This window comes from Culex quinquefasciatus, chromosome 3 (genome assembly GCF_015732765.1).
Source record: "Culex quinquefasciatus strain JHB chromosome 3, VPISU_Cqui_1.0_pri_paternal, whole genome shotgun sequence".
NCBI classification, from domain to species: Eukaryota; Metazoa; Arthropoda; class Insecta; order Diptera; family Culicidae; genus Culex; species Culex quinquefasciatus.
In genome coordinates this window covers 126,365,110-126,386,633 of record NC_051863.1, presented here as the reverse complement: position 1 = coordinate 126,386,633, position 21,524 = coordinate 126,365,110, and the positions used below count along the sequence as shown (strand labels likewise).

Here is a 21,524-nt window from a genome sequence, read left to right as displayed (position 1 = left end):
GTCCTGCTTTGATTCATAGAATATCTTACCACCATTCTTAACGAAGATTCACTGTATTAAAGGTACCGCTCTAGTAGAAACTTGTACGCGCCGATCGTCGCCGTGCCAAAGTGTGCTTTCGTTGCCCAATTTCGTTCATGCATTATGCATTCAGCACCACCTGCTGTGGAGTGGTGGAGTGTGATGATCAACAGGGTTTATCTCTGGTTATTGGTTTTGTTTTGTTGTCTGAACCAATTAGAGGGAACGCACTCTACTACGGTGAGAATGCGATGAACCCGCGAGTTTGAATTCACGCAAACTGGCTGCGAAATTTCATGCAATCTGAAATATTTTAAATGTAAACATTGAGTGTACCCTTCTCACACATTATTTCAATGTCCATCGGTGTAAGCGGGATGGACTCAATGTTTACATTTGTTTATATAGGACCTAACAATAAAAATTCTAGACATGTTCTCTGGAAGTTGGGATAGGAACAATTTAGTAATACCTGTTCAAATGAGCTAACTATTTAAGTGAAATGAATTAAAAATTAATATAACCATTAAATTTTACGTCCATTTGAAATGTTAGTCACGATTCCAAAATAAAACAAAAGAATCAAAAGTTTCGAAAATCATAAAATTTTACAAATATTTCATTTTTCAACATTGAAAATTGGAGCACTAGTTGCTGAGATATTTGCATTAGGAAATGTGGCCTCAAAATTTTAGTCCATACTTCTCTATGGCTTAAAAGTTGCGGATTTTGTCCCCTTAAACAAATTAAAATAAATCAAAAATTAAAAAAAAAATCCAGATTTGGGTAAGGCTGCATGGATGTAATTGTATGGATTTTATCCTTACCGTACGGATTTTTGATCCTCTTCGCGGAATTTCAAAAGGCCCCTCTTCCCCTGCCGACCGTCGTCGGGTCAAGTCGCAGAGTGTAGCATCGTGTGGTAAATTATAAAGTGTTGTTTCAACAGTTAAAGCGTGCGTTTCTTGTCCGAGTCCGATCATTTCAGAGGGGATTCTGGGGACCAGGGTTACCAGGTCAAAATTGGAAAAATCTGGCAAAGTATTGATAAAAAAATGGAAAAATCTGGCACACGAAAATCTAACCGTTCTCAATGGTGAATGGTGAGGGAGGGTATGAATTAATTCAAAAATTTGTAGAATTCAGACGGTTTAATTGATTTTATAACCTCAAAAATGTTTTATTATCATTCCCTCTAAGAAAAACTAATTCTTAATTTTTTTGATTAAATTCGTTAATTTGAATCAAAAATATGTTCAAAATTGACATCAAGTAAAAAATCTGGCAAAATCTGTCAAAATTGGCACTGAGAAGGATGAATCTTTATTCTGGCTGACAGTTGAAAAATCTGGCATTCCCAGATTTATCTGGCAACCTGGCAACCCTGCTGGGGACCCCAATCTTTATGCTTCCCTTCGAATTGAGCCTGCGCAGTCATTTTTGTCTTTTTCGTAGGTCAGTTTTGTTTATTTTGATGTTTAATTCTCTACAGCCAATTTTTTTGCGGATATTTTTTTTATTTTTCTCGCGATGTGGTGCAACTTTTGTTCAACGAAAAATTAGCATTTCTTGTTTTATGTTTTTATTGTTTCATTTCTGGAATTCTAATTTCAATTCATCTTGTTTAGTTTGTTTTTGTTTCTGACAGTATCAGGCTTATTCTACCTAATCTTTTCATTACCTTTTGCCTTTCTAGTTTTTCATGTTTTGACAGTCTTGCTAGTTTGCATATTTCTTTTATAGGGGAAATAAACCCATTTTAAGCCTAATAAGCGGTCGTGTTTGAATGATGCTGGATAATCTGGAGAGTTCCTTGAAATTTACTAAAACCACGTACAACAACGAGTAAAGCAACTTTTTGTGAACTGTTTATTTTTACTTTTACCAAAACATATTCTATTCCTTACAAGCATTTGAAAAAAATATTTCCAAAATGTATTTTAATCAAACGAATGCATTGGGCCACGCCCATTTTACTTCGATTGGAATGGGTCGTCAAAATTGAAACGTCAAAAGACTTGGCGCGTTTGTTTTTTTTAATGGCGCTTGCTAATTATTTACATGTTTTGGGATTATTTTTCAAGTGAGTGACCTACTAATGTGAAAAAGAACATGTTGCCGAAGTTGGGGGCAGTTTTGTATCGAAAGCGCCGTGAAAAATTAAACGAAAGTTAAAAGTTGATTTTGGCGATATTCGTTAAACGTTTGAGGATTTTTCGCGTAAGTCAATGTGTGTGCCAACAAAATGATGAGAAATGGTCTCGCAAAATAGAAATTATGATCAAAAGTGCATTAAATTTGATCTTTTTGGCCAGTAAATGGCATAAATTTGCGTGCTTACTCGAGGCGGTGTTTATAGCCTAAAAAGTATTTTTGGAGCTTTAATCGAGCATCAAACTCTCCATATGACGAAGATAGGTGTTTGATCGGAAAGGGTATATTTCCCCTACAATGATGTTATTATTATTTTAATTGTAAAAATACTTACATACATAGTCTGGTACATTACAAAATTAACTCCAAACTTTTCACATAAAATATATAAAATATTTGTAAAAAGCACAGCCATAGTTGACTTCAGATTTTTTTAAAGCATAGTTGAAGTCATATAAAATAACAACATAAACAACTCATAGGGGGGGTATGAATTATGAAAAATTTCAAACATCTTCTTTTCAATGCTTTTCAAGATCTGCAAATGGCTGAAAATTTGATTTTTGGCGTTTAAATTAAGTTAATGCCACAAATCAAATCACAAGTTGATTTGTGCTACGATCATCGCAGGAATATAATCTAACTCAGGTAAAATCATCCAACAAGAATTAATTGAATTGATAGAACACTGAAAATGTGGATGTCACTTATTTACAAAAAGTAACTATAAATGTGAGGAAGGCATAAACCATGTTATAAGTGGATAAAGTTTCATTTTCTAGTTCAACTGATAAATTCAATACCTACAGTACCATCCTTTCCACGAATCCCATGTGTTTAATCATTTATGTTTATTTTCCAAAAACAAACAGCTCGTTTCGAGTTTACTTTCAAATGCATTTTAAACGTGCACTTGTAATTTGCCCTTTATTCGGTCTATCATTTACGATAAATGAAACCATCAAACAAATGAAATGACCTTTTCGCATGCAGTCATATGTAGACAATGCCATGAGGAAATGTTGATATTAGACACGTTCCACGATTTCTTTAGATTTCAGAGTGACGAGTACATGGTACAATTGATTTTTCCATAAAATACCGCATTCCAAACTCTCCAAAGAAAAGATTATATTCATGAATGATAGCAGTACATCTTTGATAAAAAAGCAAAAAAAACGTAACAGGAGGATGAACACGGAATCAATTAATCCGAATCACGTTGCCGAACACTGTGAACGAAAGCCACAGGATACTCGACTTTGTCGTGCCGGAAAATGCGTATGCTCCTGTCTCCATCTCAATATCTGTTCGGTAACATCACGTGAAAAGTGAGCCTGTTGGTGGTACCACAACGGTCGATGGATTGACATGACAATAACGCTTGCTTCATTGGAATTTTGGTGATATTTTATTTGATTTTTTGCTTTAAATTTAGAACTAAGTTAGCAGATATATATTCATTTCTTGTTTTTTTATTGCCTTTTTAACTGATGTTTTAATCAAAAATCATTTAAATCGACCATGTACGAATTACGATAGGACAACCATACTCTTTGGAATCATACCAGTGTGCTTCTTTTTACTGTATGTACCTTATTTCCCAAGAAACGTGTCGAAAAACGCGGGCCAACTCGCGACGTCTGTCGTGTTGTGAACTGCACAATCTCCTGGCAGTAAGGACCACGAGATGTGATTTTACGTCATTACAGCGTTCAAGTAGCTCCATCACAGCCGCGAGATAGCCAAGGATAATTTCTGGAATGTTATTTGCTAGTGATGTCATTACCCTGGCTTTCGTGTTCAGGATACGTAGAATGGCATGAAAAATTTTCACATGTTCTTCAACTGAGTCAAGAAAAATGCTTGCTTTTTTCGAAACGTTTACCGTTTTTCTCTTCGGAAAACAGTTATGTTTTGAACATAAAGTAATACTTTTTTTTGCACGCCGGTGTAAGTGTCACATTGCGTGACACACGAATCTCTTCTTCACACTGACTGACTAGAGTTGGAACTTTTGCCGGTTGCCGTGTATCTTCATGGGAGGGAAAAAAAAGTTGTGCTCGAACAGGTGAGTGTATGGAATTTCACCGTCTAACAGTTTCACACACACACGTGAGTTCACGTCATTCTGCAGAAACTTTGCTGACGGCGGCGGTGTGCGTATTTTCGATGAAAGCGAAATTGCAAAAGTAATTAAAACAGTTCGATTGGTGTTTGAGCGACGTAGATCTGGCCCTCATTTGCAACTGTTTGGTTATGGATTGTTTGTATTTATATAAAGCGTTTAACATTCCAACGCCCAAGGCTCCGAAAAAGTTGGAACGGTAACTTCAACTCAATGGTTCTCGGGCATAACTCAACCAAACAAGATGATTCTTCTTTCCAGTGATTAGTTAGGATGTCTAGATGATTCTAGAACATTGCAGAACTTAATTTGGTCAAATCTGTAATTTTTGCGAACAAAAACATCGTTCCAACTTTTTTTTTCGCGTGTAAAAAAAAATTCGCCCAAAATTCCGCGGAGGCAGTCGTTTTGAAAAAAGGTGGAACGCTGTTTTCGGTCGCAGAAATTACAGATTTGTTCAAATCAAGTTCTGCAAAATTTTAGGATCATTTGGACATTCTTACAAATCACTGGAAACAAGAATCGTCCCGATTGGTTGAGTAATGCCCGAGAACCAGCGAGTTGAAGTTACCGTTCCACCTTTTTTGGGAGGCTTGGGCGTCCGTGTAAGTTGGACATGCGTTGGGCGTTCCAGTGTTAATTGATTTTTTTCTCAAATAGCCGGAATGCTTGCTAAAACCCATAAAACACGCTGAGAAATAAACAGCTTATTTTCTTTATAACCCTTAAAAAGAGATTGAAAGATAACTTTTTTTAAGCATTTAATGATATTAAAACATACTCTGGCATGTTGTGCATTGCTTGAATTTGGGAATCAACATTATTAATTTTATTCCAATATTTTAGTAGAAAATCCTGCATTATAACAATAGTTAAGGCAAAAACAACAATCAAAAATTGTCATTCTTGTATAAATTTACTGATTTTCTAAAAAAAATCAAAGCACATGATTGAGTTTTAATGCTGAATTTAAAAAAAAAACCGGAAAAGTTGAATTTTGGAATGTTGAAAATTTGATAGTTTGTATAATAAACCTTTTTTTGAGTAATATTACATAAAAAATGTGTTAAAATGTGGACCTGATGAATATTCATCAAAAACTGAACTGATCATTTTCTGGGGTAAAATTAAACATTGTTTTTGACACAAAATCTGTCACCATTTCCTGATGAATATTACCATCATTTTTTCTGTGTTGATAGATTCAAGTAAATCCCTAATGTATACACATATTTTTTAAAAGATTTTAACTTCTCTACAAACACAAGAATCACCTAGTTTTAAAATGTAAATGTTTGATCTAAATGAAAATAAAATATCTATCATACTTACAGCAGCTTCAAAAAGTACATTAAATATGTTTAAATTTTTTGCAAAAGTACTAAACTGGGTGCTGAATAGTGGTTCACAAAACGGCCTCAATTTCAAACTGTCAAAGGGGAACCAATTTACTGTTCGCCAAAAGTAGAGAGTATTGTTATCGATAATTAAAAATTGTTTTATTTTTGCAAGATTGAAAAATGTGTGGCTTTAGAAGACATGGAGTTGAAGTCAAGAAATCTAAGGAAAGTTAAAAGCTAGATACTATCTAGTAGATAGTCATTTTTTTTAATTATGAATGGAAGATTTTTATGGAGTCGATGCGGTTGTATCCATCCAGAAGCTGTCTAAAGTTATTGTTTGATTCCGTTTGAAAAGCTACTGGTTTAATGAAAATTTTCTCTGTTTGTTGGATCAGCTTCGCGAGAATTAGCATTAGCCAGGGAATTTATCTGTGGCATCACAGAATGACACTCTCGCCGCAGTTTTTCGTCACCCGTTAAAAAGAAAAATCTCTTTTAATCGATCAAACACACACTATTTCTTAGCAAAAAATGTCAAAAACTAGGCAAAATAAAATACTATACTGATTAAAAAACAGCTCAGTAAGAAAAAAGTCATACTTGTGCTTGAACTTTGTAGATGTAAACAAAGTGGGATCATGACGGTGGTTTCAAAACATTTTTTATTAATGAAACGTTTTTTACCATTGTGAGTCAGCTGGCTGGCGTGTTATTTTACATAAAAGTCTCTTTAAGGTTTCAAAACTCGAGAAATCGACCCCAACTTTTTTTTGTAATTTCCAAAAAAGTATCCACGTGGTTTGTGGATGGCCCCTTAAGTGGCTAAATTTTTGTGTGGTGGGATGTTTGTACAACTAAAAACCCCGTTTTTTCGATCATGCTAGCAGGGATGCTGTCTAAATGTCAAGCCAATTAGGCTTTCAACATCGGATGAAGAGCGCAGCGCAAAAATCCTGTCACTTAATATGAGTGATGTCCCACTGCACACCGTTCAAATTGAAATGTTTGCGTCTGATCATCTCTTTTCGAGTAGTTTCAATATTAAAAAAACGAAACTATTGGCACTACGCCCCCGGGGCATGGCCTTCCTCTAACGTGGGATTTCTGCTCCAGCGCCTCTGACGAGACAGGAGAAACCGGGACCGACGTTTTACTTCACCATCCGATAGAAGCTCAGTGGATAAGGCGGGAATCGAACCCGCGTCTCATAGCATCATCGGGATCGGCAGCCGAAGCCGCTACCCCTGCGCCACGAGACCCACAGTTTCAATATTAGTAACATTTGAATTAACCCTGTACTAGCCACATTATAAAATTCAGAGATTCAACTATGGAGCAACTTTTGAACAACAATAATTCGATGCCTCTGTGCTTTTAAGTGACATTTATGAACATTTTTATATTATTGGCACACACAGCGACACACGCGAGAAACCCTCAAACGCTTAATGAATTTCACCAAAATCAACTTTCTCTTACTTTTTCACGGTGCTTTCAATACAAAACTGCCCCCAACTTTCGGCAACATGTTTCTTTGCACATTAGTTAGTCACTCACTTGAAACATAATCCCAAAACATGTAAATAATTATCAGGCGCCATCAAAAAAACAAACGCGCAAAGTCATTTGACGATTGACTTTTGACTACCCATTCTAGTCGAAGGCCGAAGAAAACCGAGCGAGAAGCGAAGGCAAATAAAGAACAAAGGGTGGCCACCAACACCACCAGCGCGCCTGTTGGAGTGAGCCACTGATGCCAGGAAATTTTCTCTATAAATGCTACTTTTCACGAGTGTTTGCTTAATATTTCATCAATTTTGGCAGCACTAAGCAGACCCAAAAGAGCGCTGGAAGTAAAAAAAAACTAAGCTGAAAATAGAAAAATGGGCATTGCCCAATGCATTCTCGTTTGATTAGAATACATTTTGGAAATATGTTTTTTTCAAATTCTTGTCAAAGGAATAGAATAACTTTTAGGAAAAGTGAAAATAAACAGAAATGTTCCCAAAAAGTTGCTCTACTTGTTGGTGTACTTGGTTTTAGTAAATTTTAAGGAACACTCCAGATTATCCAGCATCATTCAAACACGACCGCTTATTAGGCTTAAAATGGGTATATTTCCCCTAGAAGACTCAAGCGTGACATATTTTTTGCTGCTGAAGTGACTTGTTTTGAAACATTGTGGATCTGTTGATTTTTAAGTTTTCGCTGAAAAATTAAGTGCTTTGCGCTTTTTTCGTTCGTACACTAAACGATGGGCGGCCAAAAGAGTCCATCTTTGTTTTCCACGTGACGAACAATTGCGTGGAATGTTATGAATCTGAAGAGCAACCGAATGGAATTTCCGCACAGTGATAATATCGGAGTAAGTTTATTCAATATTATTTAGCTGGTGCCATTCATAGTTATTGACAAATACCTCAAAAGCTCGACGCCTTCGACTTTTTTTCCTGACAAAATAAATCATAGATCGATTACAATACTTGCTTTGACGGTTCTAAATTGAGGCCACTTTGCGGACCACTTTTTTGGACCCAGGTTATGACTTAAGTGATATGTATGAACTTGCTTGAAGCCGGATCTAAATTAGACGAAGTTGGCTCCATACGCATTTGGTATTCAGTTGTTATCATTAGAATGAATATAAATTTCAAATATTTTATGTTATCGATTATTGGTTAGGAGCTGGGTGCTGAATAGTGGTTCGCAAAACGGCCTCAATTTTGAACTGTCAGTGTGGAACCAATTTACTGTTCGCCAAAAGTAGAGAGTATTGTTATCGATCATTAAATTATTTTTTGCAAGAATGAAGAATTTGTGGCTTTTGGGGACCTGGAGTTGAAGTCAAGAAATCATAAGAAAGTTGAAGGCGAAATTGTCATTTTTTTAAAATTATGAATGAAAGTTGTTTAGGGAGTCGATGCGGTTGTATCCATCAAGAAGCTGAAACTTGAAAACACACACAATTTCCAGCAAAAAAAGTCAAAAACTTGAGGAAATAAAACACAAACTACTGATTATAAAACAGCTCATTTACCAGTAAGAAAAAAGTCATGCTTGTGCTTGAACAGCATCCTACTTACGTAAACAAAGTGGGATCATCCGAAAATCACGTTACGCATTCTTTCTATTCATCACCCAGGTTAGGAGTGAGGAAAGCACCAACCACATATGGGTCATTCCATCTGAAGCGGAACAGCATTTGAAAATTACCCTCTCCGATCCAGCTCAAATTTGGCAGAGCTGTTGATACTATCAAAACATGCAATAATCCCGAATTTCATCCAAATCGGACCACCCCCTTCATTTTTGTACCTCCCCAAAAAATCGACTTTTTGGCGATTTTTGACCAAACCTTCAAGTTTCAAACGACGATAACTCAGGAACTACAAATCTTAGAGGGTCGGTCTTAGACTCAATTTTGAAGGAAATTGGACGTAGAATCCATTTCCGTGATCAAAATGTTGATTAATATATTTTGTCTACCTGTATTGCGCAATTGAAAACTTTAAACGGCCGTATCTCAAAACACCCCAACTTATTTTTTTTATTTGACCTCACCATCGTGTGCCCGGCCAATTTTACATAAGAATCACTTATCGACAAAAAGGAATATGTTTCGTTCCAGAGATATCGAATTTTAAAGTTTTGTGTTTTCGAGATTACCTACATCAGCTTCATTCGCCGCATCTGCTAGAAGCACACAGGCGGCTGATCAATAACTGCTACCTGGTCATTTATTGAAATAATATTTCATCATAAATAATCTTTATCAAATTGGGCAAAAATTGACTGTATAACACTGTAGGAAACTGGAGTTGAATCACGAATGTTTATCTGCTCAAAAAAATGAATGAAGTGAATTTCTGTGCTAACCCATAGGACAGAGCAATAACGCGCACAGTAAAGGGCAGAATTGGATTCCGACGGAGCGAGCAGGAAAATGCAATTAATCTTGTTAGTAACACTGAACAATAAGTACACGATACATTACTGAGTAAAAAATATGAACAAAAATTAATAAAATTTGTTGATACGTTGTACTCTAGTGAAGGACGATCACAAGGAGTAGGAAAAGGATTTCTGGAAAGTATAAAACTGAAAAATGTAAGCAAATCACAAAGTTTGATCTGCTGCAAAGCGGCTAATTCCCCAAATTTAGTTGCGATGATTTCGACACCGTCCGAACAACAGTATTTTTTTCCTTACATCATTCTTGGATTCTTTTAATCAAATGGAGCTGGCTCACAATATTAAAATTGATTTAATATGATCAATCTTTTAAACCGTAAATAGGATTTGCCAAATTATGGTAAAGTGTCAATAATGAACTATAATAATAATAATAATAAAGCAGGTTTTGGGGTTTTGCTGAATGGCACTATTTTGCTACCGCTCATGATGAAGGCCCTAGTCATGGCCTCGGAGGTACTCTAAAACGGTTAGCAACACGTAAAATAACCCAATAAATATTCCTTTCACAAAAATAGATTGATCAAGGTAGGGAACAGCATCTAATTCCAGCGTTCCTCTTATGTTGCCATATCAGCGCTTTGGCATTCAATTACAGCTGATTAAAAGCGTTTTCAACTGAAATCGAGTGATAAATAGCTCAATAAGAAGTGAACAAGCAAGTTTCTATCAAAAGTTTTGCAAAATTTGTTGTTTAAATAGTGAAAATGAGCAAATTGGATGAAACTAGGAGCGAGGACTTAACCTGCCAAACATACCAGAATTTCCCCTATTAGCCATTTGAATAAATATTTGCGTAAAATTATGAAAATATAAATTAAATTAATCATCTCCTAGAACACCAGGTAGCAGTTATTGATCAGCCGCCTTTGTGCTTCTAGCAGATGCGGCGAATGAAGCTGATGTAGGTATTCTCGAAAACACAAAACTTTAAAATTCGATATCTCTGGAACGAAACATATTCCTTTTGTCGATAAGTGATTCTTATGTAAAATTGGCCGGGAACACGATGGTGAGGTCAAATTAAAAATAAGTTGGGGTGTTTTGAGATACGACCGTTTAAAGTTTTCAATTGCGCAATACAGGTAGAAAAAATAAATTAATCAAAAATTTGACCACAGAAATGGATTCTACGTCCAATTTCCTTAAAAATTGAGTCCAAGACCGACCCTCTAAGATTTGTGGTTCCTGAGTTATCGTCGTTTGAAACTTGAAGGTTTGGTCAAAAATCGCCAAAAAGTCGATTTTTTGGGGAGGTACAAAAATGGAGGGGGTGGTCCGATTTGGATGAAATTCGGGATTATTGCATGTTTTGATAGTATCAACAGCTCTGCCAAATTTGAGCAGGATCGGAGAGGGTAATTTTCAAATTTGCACTTTTTCGTGCACAGTTGAGATGGAATGACCCATATGTGGATTAAGTAGTTTATTCATTTAAAATACAATCAACTTGTGTAACTTCTAACTTTTTGTTTTTCTTGAATGAATAATACGTTTTAATTATGTCATACAAGAATTTTAGTTATTTATTTGTAGTTTATAAATTCAACATTTTAATGCTAGCTAGTTTTTCTTTAGTGCATCTTTAAGGGTTATCAGGCATACCGTAAAGCCTGCTTAATGCATTCAACCATAGAGTTTTGCAGTTCTGATGATTGTTCTACGAATGCACATAAGAATCTCGACTTTAGCTTTATTAATCCACTCCAAAATTCACCACTCAATTTGCAAAATATTGCGTAGCGCAAAAAAAAAATGAAACAAAAAAAACGAAGGACGCGAATCAATCATAATCTGTGATAACCTAAAAAAAAAAGAACCTTTAGTCTAAATGTCAAATGTCACCGGTCGATAGCTGCCGCGAGGAAAATGTCGGCCGGATCGCGTGATTGATTGAATTTTCCTATGGTAGCGCCAATTTCAATCAGGTGTGCGGTGTGGTGATGAATGAGTGCGCTTTTCGGCGCACTTTTGCAGTTTCAAAAGGCCTGTATGGGGATGATGTGAGCGGGGCTTAAATATTTTGCAGAGATTGTGAAGCAAATTAATGTGCTAATAGATTAACGAGTTGTCGAGCTATCGTATTTTTCATCGAAAAATATACAAAAATGGTTCCGAAAACTGTGCGTCATAAAATCGTGCGTCCAATTCTACACAAAAGTCCCGTTGACACCTTATAGTCGTTCTATCTCTTCACGATTTCGAGCTACAAATCACTAAAAAATTGTCTTAGAAAAAATCCAGAAAATTAAAGGGGTTGTACCACCCCACCGTCACGAGATATCAAAAATGGACCTCGTATTCGTGATCAGAAACCAAAATTACCTCTTAGATCAAAATGTAATGAGAATCGAAGAGGGGGCAACTGTTGTGTGAGTTGGCGTAGAATGACCTAAAAGCAATTTTCTTTTTTTAGGAAATAAAAATTGCCAATTCGAGAAAAAAAAATTCAATCAAACCTTGTCATAGAACAAATCAATGCAATCAGAAAGATTTTTCAAAAGAGTAATAAATTAATAAAGATGGAGTAAACCTTTCCCAATTAAGAAGGGAAAAAAGTGCGATTTCTGGAAGCTGGATCGAAAAAATCATGACAAAAATTATGTCCCTTCAATATTCTGTGGCAAATTTTGGTAAAAAAATGTGCAGGTTATGGTTATGTTATACGAGATTTTAATACGGCTCTTGAAAATAAATCTATTTTTTTTATATTTTCCCATTTATATAGTGATGTTAAACATATGTAATAATTATTGCTTGCATTGATCAATCTGGTTCCCGGTATGTTTATAGTTTGTAATTTCCGCCTTTTCTAGGATACTCATAATAAGCTTTCCCCAAAATTAATCGCCTCAACCGTCAACGTGTAACCACAACCAACGGTCGCGTGCTCCTTAAACTGGAATCATGTCGTTGGGGGTTTGCGTGGAAGGAAAACTGATGCTATCAACAGCCTGTTTTGCACGAGAAGAATCCTGCCAGAGAGAGCGTCAGGATGCTGTCTGCTCGAAAAGAGCGAAATCGTGAGTACGAGAGCGAAAATTTCCACCACTTTGTGAGTAGTGTATAAATTACAAAGCGATCAAAGTCCTCGCTATCAGTCTTGTTCCGGTGCTCTAGCGCGATAGAAGAAGGTGAACATACATTTTCCACTTTTTGTTTTGGGAAAGTGATACACACACACACACTGTTGAATATTTACAACTACCAACACCGTTTGGGATTTCTCCGTTGTGGCGTGTAACGGCGTTTCAGTGGTTTCAGTGAAGGGATAACATTACTTAGTGCCAACGGATTGCCGGTCTCAAGGATATACGGTTTCATCGCATGCAAATTTTAGTGTGTAGACAACATTTAATGAGCTGCTGATATCAGAACGCTCGTAGTACTACTACGTTGAAAGCAGTTCGGGGATTGAAGCCGTTTTGTTGTGTGTTTTGGAAGTGATTATCCGGTGGAAACGGGCCATTAATTAACGCTGGAAGCAAGGATAATTGGCACATAGTATACCGAGGATTCGGGATTGGAAGCCAGCAGCCAGACAGTGCGTAAAAATATTCGGTGAAGCGGAATACTTTTCTTCGAAGGTACGTTTGAACTTACCCCACGGGGTGGAATGGAAAAAAAATGATGGTTCATATAATCAGTGAAGTTAAAACGTAGAATTGGACTTTTTGGGAAAAAGTTGCATTGTGAATTTTTATTTTAAAAAGCTTGTGTAGTAAATATTGGGCTTATACAAATATTATTTAAAGTTTTTGTCCCACCCCCCAACTTCCAAATCGGTCTTGATAAAAAAACTTCAAAATGTCAAGGATAAATTTTAGTGCAAATAAATGAAATCAAATTAAAATGCCTCGGGAGCAAATGACCCATAGGGATAAAGTTCCCCTAAAATGTTCTATAAGAATCTTAATTTTTTTCGTGCATGCAAAGTTTGTTTTTTGTCGTTTCAGATTTTGTGTTTTTTTTCTAACAGCAGAAAAAATCATAAATACAATGAACGATTTTCATGAAAATTAAAATTTAATTGTTATGAAAATTTCAATTAAATTAAATTTAAAAAAAATCTCAAAACAGGTGCTGTAAATGAAAAATGGCTACAAGGGTAGTTCTCTTCAATTTCGCAACATATTTCTAGATTTAAATTTTTTAACCCATAACCACGTGGACACTTTCTTGAAATCTTAACCCATCAGGAGGGGGTTGATAATAAAAAATCTATATTGAGAAAGGAGTAAAGTAAAAGTAAATCTTTCCCAGTTCCTGAGGGGAACACCCTTGAAGAGTATCGGGGCCGGCATTTACAAAGCGGATTCAGTGGCAGTTTCATTCTCAACTTAATGTTAACATGTTAAGGTTAATGTTAACATTCCATAGGTCGCCTCCCTAAGGTGTCGTGATAAGGTCCAGTTTGTGACGATACACTACCTTTCCTTTACTAAGCAATCGATTCCAGAAGGGAAAAGATCACCAGTTGTGTTGGTCCGAGCCGGGATTTGAACCCCGATCTACCGCTTACGAGGCGGAAGCGTTACCACTGGGCTACGTGGCTCGGTGAGAAAGGAGTTTATGATCAATTTGAAATTTTCGGTTAAATTGTAGGTTATGATTAGAAAGTTACGATTGTTTATCTCTGTATGTATATGTTTCGTGGACCTAATGCATCTGTTGCCCCCGACTTTCAAAATTTGCTTAAAAGTTCTGGGGAGGAGCAGTTCTCTGAGATTTCGGTCATTCGATTTTTTTTGTATTTTTTAATCCGACTGAAACTTTTTTGGTGATTTTTGATTTAACTTTTTGTCACTAAAACTTTATATTTTTTTATTTTTTTATGTGCTTTAGGGAATATCAAATGCCAACTTTTCAGAAATTTACAGCATGGGCAAAAAATCTACAAATCGAATTATCGGTCACAATTTTTCTATGTAAAATTGAATTTGCAATCAAAAAGTACTCCAGTGAAATTTTGATAAAGTGCACCATTTTCAAGTTATAGCCATTTTAGGTAATTTTTTTCAAAATAATCGCAGTAATTAATTTTTAAAATTAGTGCCCATGTTTGCCCACCTTTGAAAAAAATATTTTTGAAAATCTGAGCAATTCTCTATATTTTGCTTTTTTGAACTTTGTTGATACGACCCTTAGTTGCTGAAATATTGCCATGTAAAGGTTTAAAAACATGAAAGTTGATGTTTTCCAAGTCTCACCTAAACAACCCACCATTTTCTAATGCCGATATCTCAGCAACTAATGGTCCGATTTACAATGTTAAAAATGAAACATTCGTGAAATTTTCCGATCTTTTCGAAAACAATATTTTCAAAATTTTAAAATCAAGACTAACATTTCAAATGGGCGTAATATTAAATGTTAGCATGTAATTGCACCCAGAACCTTATGCTGGCATATCGGCACTTTGATGATCAATAACAGCTTTTCAAATGCGTTTTCACTTAAAACCAAGTATTAGTATCTCAGTAGGAAGTGCGCAAACATAGTCACCCAAGTAATATTTTAGGCTTTATCAAAGCTGTCACAACCGCTATAAAACCTATCAGCCAAAACCAACATTAAAACCCCTTAGTCGTAACAAACTCCCCAGAGCCTTGATAAACCCCACTTAAAACCCAAAAGGACCTCCGCAAAAGGTTGTTACGGCCTATTTATAAAACCTACATAGGAGTTCAAGGCATTACAACTGAATCCTAACAACATCCTCAAAGCCTTGATAAAACCTTTGTTAAAACCTAGTCAGGAGTTATGGAAAAATGACATTTCATACGACTTTAAACGTCTGATGCCAAATAGGTTTTATTTTGGCAAAAAATAAGTCTTCGTCTTGCCAAATGAAATTATGGAGATGGTTGTCAAAAATGGCGATGATAAATAATAGATATTAGAGGTAATCCAAATAATTTGAAAGCTTATTTCTCACAATTGATGGCTCAAATTCAGCTGCGGTTGAAATTTTATTGATAAATGTAGGGGAGATAGAGCCAAAAATTTCAACTCGCTTCATCAAAAATCAATATTTTGTAATCATAATGTTTAATGTTAAAAAATATTTTATTGCAATTCTTTGAAAAAAATGTTCAAAATATTTTTGAACATCTATCGCTATATAAATCATACCAGAAATTCAGCATAAATGTGTGTTTTCATCAAATTTAAATCAAATTTTTCAGTTTTCTATTTTTTCAATCAAGATGGCGGTCAATCATATTCAATCAGAGCACGCATCTAGCGCCATATTTATGCACTGCTATTTGGCCGCGATAAATGCTCTTTTAGGAGCTAATGGTTTTAAGTGAGCTTTTTATATGCCTAATGGCACTTGACAGCTACAACACCCTAGGTTTTATAAAGCATGCGATAAAAACGTTTGGCATGGCATTGCCATCTGGTTTTCAAGCCTCTGTTAAAACTTTCATAAAACCTTATTGAAAGCCAGTCGGATTTTATTTCCACCCGGTTTTATGTCCGAGGCATAAAACCCTGTTAGAACCTATTAATTAGCTCTTGCTTGTTGGTTGCGGTGAATGCCCAAATAAAACTACTAGACAATCAAGATGCTACAATAAACCCTTAATAAAACTTGGTGGTGGCTAGTTGGTTTAAAAATGTTACTTGGGTAACATCAAAAGTTTTATTAAAAAATCTTTTTTTTTACTTTTAGGTGTTAGCCGAAGGCATGTTTAGTAGCAACTAAAAAAAAGTGCTTTTGATTTTTTTGGTGCATGCAAAGTTTGTTTTTTGACATTTAAGATTTTGTGTTTTTTTTTCCTAACAGCAAAAAAATCATAAATACAATGAACGAATTGTAACAAAAATTTCAATTAAATACCGAAACAGATGGTTTTTAAATTTCACTTTCCATTGAAAAAAGGGTGCTTTTAATGAAAAATTAGTTAAAAGGGTAATTCTATAAAATTTCGCAACTTAATTCAAGATTTCATTTTTTTACTGAATGAATGTTTGCCACTTTGCTTCAATAGTTTTTCCATAGGGACCATCCATAGCCATGTGGCCACTAGAGTGTAACAAAAATGACTTTTTGGCGGACACTCAAGGGTTTGTTCCGGTAGACATACTAAGCCCAAATCCAAAATATGAGCTTGATTGGACGTTACAGGAGCTGGCGCTTTGAGTTTGAATTTTAAATGGGAGCTAACCCGTAAAAAAAGATTTTATTTTAAAAATGTCACTTTTTGAGGCATTTTGGCCACTGAAGCGTTTATTTTCAACATCATTGGCGTGTAGGCCAGATCCTTGCGCATCTTTTGGTACATATAACATTGACATTTGTATTTTTTTTTTCGAAAAAATTACCCTTTGCACTCTTTAGAAACCAAGGTAAGAACAATGTTTTAAGGTTTGGACGATTGATGAAATAAATGAATAAATAACAGTACTGGAAACATTTTCAATGACAAGCAAAATCAAATGTTGATAACTGAAATACCAACAACGATTGCTTGATCTTCAGCAAATGATCTGTCAAACTACCACAAGAAAATTACTGAATTTTCAGCAAAATAATTTGACGTTTTTTTGCTGAAATTTCAGTTGTTTTGACACCCATTTTACTGAAATTTCAGTAAATCATCTGTCAAAGTGACAAATATCATGGTACGTTTGTTTGATGGCTAGTTCCACACTGAGTGCCGCACTCAGGGCTGTCAAAGTGTTTCTCTGAAGAAACTCGCGCTAGTTCCGCACGAGTTTCGCCGCCATCTTGGTACTGAAACTCTAGTGCCGCACTCGATATTTTTTCAGTTTCATGCGAGTTCCAAGCACACTGACAGATGACGTTCGATTGAACCAAAACTGACATCGACGAGTGCGGCACTCAGTGCCGCACTGGCTGTTCAAACGAACGTACCATCAGTTTACTGAGAATACAGAAAAATCTAAATTACTGAATCGTTTACTGAAATTTCAGTAGATGAAAATTGATTACGCTTTTAATGGCCCTAAACCTAAATGGAATTTCGATAATAATTAATAAAGCTGAAAAGAACTTGTAATTTTTTGTTCTGGTATCGTTTCCAAACAAAATCATTCGAACAAATTGTTAATCGTGTGAAAATAAAATAGTTTGATGTAATGCTTCGTTCTCACAACGAATTAAAATAAATTGATTATACTTGCTGATGTCAACCCGGTATGCACTCGTTTCTAGGTACAATTTAACTGCGAACCCACTTTCAATCCATCCATTCAATGCGCTGCTGCTAGGTTTAAATGGAAAAGTTTGCCCAAATCGTCAAACATTCTTTGATGTGCTTGATAAATCCTAGACGCGCAGAGTAATGAATCCAGCTTCGTGTAGGTTTAGGAGGTTTACCTTTCGGTACCGAATGGGAAAACGATACTAGAGAGTATAAAGCTCTGTACGAGAGGAGCTTATTATTTTTTTTTCAAGTTGTTTGTTTTGAGCAAAGTGTAATCTGTCGTGTAGTGGGCTGATTATTTCAAGTTTGTTATTATTATTGAAATGCGTTTATTAATTGAAAAAGTGTAATTTTTGTAAAAAAAAAATGACTGTCATATTTTTTTTTTATTTTCGCAATGTTTCTAGTTTCAAATTTAAACTGTTCGATGTTTCTTCAAACAGTTACTGCAAGGTGAAGATTCTTCTGGAAGCCAAACTGTTGCGATGCTCAACGTGCGGGAAAAGGTACGAGACAATTTTCCTCGAATTCGATTATAGGGTCGCGAGGTAAGGTTCGAAGGAAGGAATTTTCCTTTTACTAGAGATTCCATCAAAATTCAATCAAATAAAAATTTACGACGGCAAAGTACTGCTCAATTGTGTTATCTGTGCACAACAGTGGTATCTGGGAAACATTTAATCCATCTTTTTTTTGTTTAAAAGAGATTTGTGAAGAATTTATATCTACCATTTCGCTTAATGAATGTGAAAATTCAACAAGAAGGGATCCTTATCAGTGCCAGCTTGTAATCAATAATCAATAAACGATAATTAACATGCAGTACACAACACTTCAAAAGCCAAGTGTTGCTAATTTAATAAAAGCACCACCGAAGGGTCGATCAATGTAGCCAAATCGTGAACAATAACAAACACCCCTCGTGGGTGGGTTGGGCTTGACATTGATAATTATGCTTGTTTTGCGCACCATATACCGGCATTGCCATGTTTACATGAGCTGGCGGTAAAGTTTGACCGACCTGACCGGCGAGTGACGGAAGGGGGACCCATAAATAGCTTCGATACGCAACAAAAAACCATTTTGAATTGGCAAGATGCGCAAAAAGCCATGTTTACGCGTGACCAATTATGCCATTCCTAAGGCAAAGAGACTTTCAGTTCGAACAAAAAAAAAACATCCTAATCAAATGGCGAACTGGCGAGAAGTCGCCTGCAAAGTCACTGCTCTGATTGGTGTGATTGATTCTTAAGCCCGTGCACGTGTTGGAATGTTGTCATTGAGAAGACATGAACTCGTGGAAATTTTCCAGCTAGGGTGTGCTTGGAAATGTGATAGAGTGGAAATAAATGTTAAAATAGTAGTTTATGCAACAAGTTGCAAAAAGAGGATTTTTTCAGCACGAGTCGTACATTTATCCAACGAGGTTCACCGAGTTGGATAAATACGAAGAGTGCTGAAAAAATCAAGTTTTGCAACGAGTTCCATACAACATTTTTTGCAATTTCGAAAAACACCCATTGAGTGAAATTTTAAGTATAATTTTCATATATTTTGTCAATAAATCGTTTAAATCAAAAAAATGTTGAAAAGTGTTACTTTTCGAAACGAGTGCTGAAAAGTTCAACTTTTCAGCACCCATTTCAGTGCTGAAAAGTAGAACTTTTCAGCATTTATTTTGAAAAGTGTAGCTATTCGATTTTGCTATTTTTGGTACAGAAAAGTAGGCTATTTCGTCGTTCAAGAATGACAGGACAAGTAAGTAGTTTCACGACGGAATTGCAAAAATATTATAATCGCATAAAATTATATTTGGTTAAGTAATATATTGTCATTTTTATGCTCATAAATTAAAAAAAAACAAACACTAAAAAAATGCCTAAAATTAGTCTTTTACTTTGAGCAAACATAAATATAAATACCGTGTTCACAAGTCAACCTATATGGCATCAGAAAGGACATAAAATTTCCGATTTTTTGATACCCATACATCCAGGTTTTCTATAAAACCCACGTTTTTAAATACCTAAGCAAAAACGTTGTTATGGTTTCGTTTGAGCAACCTGCCAAAAATGTATGGAATTTCGTAATTTTTGTTCTCGTTGATCAAACTTACTTTTTGCCTAGGTATTTAAAAACGTAGGTTTTAAAGAAAACCTAGATGTTTGGGTATCAAAAGATCGGAAATTTTATGCCCTTTCCGATTCCACATAGGTTGACTTGTGAATCGTGGACCGGTTCGGACGCCGGCAGATTTTCCTACGACGTAATTCCGGGTTGGTACGAAATTCCAACGAAAAATTTATTCTATCGATTCAAAAACCCCCAAAACTGTGTTATACCTACTCCAAAATGTTTATTTAGAAATTCTATGGTAATATATTGACATTTAGTTGAATTAAAAGTTTGCAAAATTAAGTTTAGATAAGTTTTATATAGAATTTCCAGAGTTATATAAACTTTAATACTAAGTAGTTAGTGTTGGGATATCAGGGCAGGTCAAAGGCTACATCCCTGGCCAAAAATTATCGTCACTTCTCACACTTTCCACACCATTCTGTTGGTCATCCAATTGCGACACAATTACACATCTTTGTACACTTGTAACAAACACACTAGTTGAGGGTCATACGATCTTACCACGACCTGTAGACTATCCAAATAGGAATCAGGAAAAGGAGACGGTAAAACATCGCACGAGCAGATCTCTGACGTGGGATCTTGCAAGGTTTGATCACAGATCAGTCCTACACGGTTCGCCGGACGGCACGGGCCTTAGGCCCACCGTCACGGCTGTAAATATTGTAAATTATAATAAATTGTAGTATGGAAATAAACGTCTTGTTTTACGGTACACTTCGTTTAAACCGCGAGTTCTTATTTCGGGAAACCACTTGGACGGCCAGAATTGGAGAAGCAGAGATTCCACCGGTGTCATTACCTGCCGGTTTCAGGGCTTCTACGGCTGGTCGGAGTCGCCACGGTGAACTTGGTTGGGGGTTCACTCTTCCTTTCCTCCACACGAGCTATCGAAAGGATTTACACCAAGCCCGAAGGACCAAGCCCCCCAACATTTGGTCCTTCGAACCGGATGCCTCGGAGGCATCGAGGGACCAGAAGGAAGGAGGACGTGGGCGACTTCATCGGATCACCCTGCTTGGGACACTACAACAACTTGGGGAAACTCGCGTACCCGGATCGGCTGGAACGGGACTTCCAGCAAGAACCAAGCTGGACCAAACGCCATTGTCGCGAGGACGCGCACAATAGGCCGCCAAGAGCATCGTACATCCATTCAAGGAACCCTACAAATCCAAAGGTATTGTGAGGTGGTCACACAAAGGATCTGCCGCCATCGCAAACGATCGAGGTTGGCGCCATCCCCACGGCGTCATCTTACCTGGACCCTGCCAAAGGATCATCCCGTTTCCAACGGATTGGCACAACTCTGGAGAGTTTTTGTCGTTTATTCATATTGATCGCCAGGTCAGGAACAGTTACACCATCTCAATATTGCCGAGCGGTATTGGAACCAACCACAAATCCAAACAATCCATGAATGGACCGTCCCGGTTCATCCTCCCTGATGGCCAGTTGGTATACTGGCACTGGATCTCGTTTCCCACGCCCACAATCCGGAACAATCGAGCTGATGGGAAGTCAGCGCTGGAACAAAATTCAATGAAAACTACCCCCAAGGATTCCCGTCGACTGGAAGTCGGCACTTGT

At 36.4% G+C, this 21,524-nt stretch overlaps 1 protein-coding gene across 1 annotated transcript in view; it reads left to right on the top strand.

Moving 5' to 3' along the window:
• The first annotated feature begins 12,725 nt into the window (after positions 1-12,725).
• The window catches only part of LOC6043339 (ras-related protein Rap-2c), a 32,114-nt gene continuing 23,315 nt past the window's right edge, over positions 12,726-21,524 (top strand). Inside the window, exon 1 of the mRNA XM_001870903.2 lies at positions 12,726-13,205. The gene's annotated coding sequence lies outside the window, so the exon portion shown is untranslated. The remainder of the gene's footprint in view (positions 13,206-21,524) is intronic.